The sequence below is a fragment of the Lissotriton vulgaris genome, chromosome 1_1, assembly GCF_964263255.1.
Source record: "Lissotriton vulgaris chromosome 1_1, aLisVul1.2, whole genome shotgun sequence".
NCBI lineage: Eukaryota > Metazoa > Chordata > Amphibia > Caudata > Salamandridae > Lissotriton > Lissotriton vulgaris.
The window spans coordinates 1,371,504,845-1,371,507,381 of NC_141685.1; the positions used below are offsets into that span (position 1 = coordinate 1,371,504,845).

The 2,537-nt window shown below is 42.0% G+C and overlaps 1 non-coding gene across 1 annotated transcript; it reads right to left on the bottom strand.

Moving 5' to 3' along the window:
• Positions 1-1,329: 1,329 nt before the first annotated feature.
• Positions 1,330-1,401, bottom strand: TRNAH-GUG (transfer RNA histidin (anticodon GUG)). Its single transcript has one exon. It is a non-coding gene; the product is annotated as a tRNA-His (tRNA).
• Between the last annotated feature and the right edge of the window lie 1,136 nt (positions 1,402-2,537).

The following is a 2,537-nucleotide window of genomic DNA, read 5'->3' on the forward strand; positions in this document are numbered from 1 at the left end:
CAGGAATCGCGCCTGATTTATCCGGCGATCCCTCTCCAAACCATATACAACAGCGGACTTCAAAGCCATTCGGTAAGCTCCGCCCCCCATTTGAACTCTGTAATGCAGTTTTAGCTATACCAAGGTCATTTCTGAGTGCTGTCCCCTCCTTTTTGGTTAGATTGTTCGAGCAGTAATCCGTTCAGCACGTGGACCCAACAGGGAATCCCGACTTCTCCTCAATAGTAAGTCCCCTGGCAATTTCTTTTAATAATTTGGCTGATCCAATCTGATGCATATCTTTCTGATTAGTGTAATTAATTTTTTAAGGTTTTGAATTCACATCATGGACCTTTCTCTGGAATAACTCCATCCTCAACTGGATGTACACAGGTACGTCTACTGTTTACCCTACCCACCCAGACTAGATTTAAGAAGACTTGTCCAATATAAAATTAATTAAATTATCCTTTAATACTAGGTTGGCTGCCCCTAACCTACCGCCTGTCCTGAAGAAAACCCATGTGCAAGGAAATCGACCAATCCTGCTTTTCTAGGGTCGAAACGTCGACATACTCACCTACCCTTTAACAGCCCCGCTCAACCCACTACTTCTACATAGAATGGACATTGGGGCATGTTATTGTAAACCATGACATTGATTAATTGTTTATTTGTCTACTATTGAACAGTTTGAATTTGACCACTAATATCTGATCAATATCGCGTTTTTATTGTCACCAAACCCTCCCCCCACCATACCTTCACTACTGCACGTTTTTTCTCCCCTTCCCCCCCAGGGGCACCAATATCACTATGAATGTGTAATCTTTGTGAATATGCAATATTGCTCCTTTCCTATAATGTGATTAAAACATTATAGAGGTATTTTCTTTGTTGATTAGTATCATTTTAACAATTTATGTAACCATATGCTCCTCCTTCACTGGATTTTTAGAGAGTGAGCATTTCTCTGCACTTACTGCTCTATTTGCATGTAAACCTGTCTTCAATTGACGTCTGGATTGGGCTGCGAGACAGCTACATATGTGCATTCCCTGTAGACAGCCACGACACAGGTCACTCAACTGCAACTGCATTCATCTGCATTCTGATTGGCCTGGGGGAGAGCTCCGCTCCCCTTACCGCAAATATGTTCAAGAACGATAATTTTTGTCAGTAAGTACAGTATACCTACATCTTATAATCATGTGTGTTTAAATAATTTGTCGTTAGATTGTTTAAATATTGAAAAGGATCTGTTTTTAATAGACATTTTACAAAAACAACTGGTACATTTGGGAATTCTGTAAAGGAAAAACCCAACTGCCGTGTTATTGCCAACCACAATGCCGTGACTCGGATTCGAACCGAGGTTGCTGCGGCCACAACGCAGAGTACTAACCACTATACGATCACGGCGAGCTACTTGGGCTCAATAACGTACAGTGACATGAAGAAATTATAATTCGGAACACTCAGGGCTACTCCTGTGATAGGCTGAATGTGTTCATTGCTTCCTCATTCCTTATACAAAGGCTTTATCTCCTCAGTGGTTGATAGGCTGAAACCGTTTCCTGGCCGCCTGCTTGTGAACTGGCAGGAGTCAAAGTCCACACATACACTGGTGGGCCTGTGATGGGACACCAATGCAGAGAAACACACCTGGCGCAGATATTCTATTCTGTTTATTAGACCTGCATCTCCCCTGTACCTCCTCAAGCCATCTATATGTGAAGCAAGAAAGAGTTAAGGAACGGTCCATCTACACTTTTATTGGGAGGATGCTGCCGTGAGCTCCTCCCAGCTAATCACACAAACAGCAGTAAAGCAAGATAACTACACAGTTAGGGGGGACTGCATGGTTAGGTTTTTGAGGAATTATTGAAACTGACCTCAGTGACCCATAATCAGAGCTGTGGCTAATGACTGCATGCCTAATTATGATGAAGCAAGCACCATGGCTCGTAGGGGCCCCACAACACACTTTTCTTAGCTCATTGAATTAAAGTATAAACTTCTGCCATGTGTGAGTGGTAAAGGCTTGTTAATTTTGTTGCTTTTCAAATTCACGTCTGACAACAAGACGAAGGAACATTGGGGCATCAGACGCTTTGGAAAGTAGCCACCAACCGCAGAGAAACAGAGATAGAGGGAAAAGACAGTATGAGGTGTGGAGAAAACAGCAGCAGGTACAAGGAGCTCAAATGAGATTAATGGCGCCTAAATAGAGCACGTAAAGGAACAGTTACAAATCTAAGAAAAGGGAAAGAAAAGACTAGGAAAAAACACAGAAAGAGCTTGTAGATGAAATTCTCTTCCAGGAACAGCAGGTTAAGAGAAATTACACAGGGAGCAGTTAAGCTTGTAACACGGGGGAGAATAGAAAAGAAAATGCAGTTTTATGAAGTGTGTTTGCCTAATCCAGCTAGCACTTTTATTTTATTTCTCTATTTGCTTCTTTTATTGGTAAAGTAAGTTTCAAGTGCATGCACAGGTATGACCGAGAGAGCCAGGGTATAATAATTTGAAGCGTTTGCACCAGCACTAATGAAGGA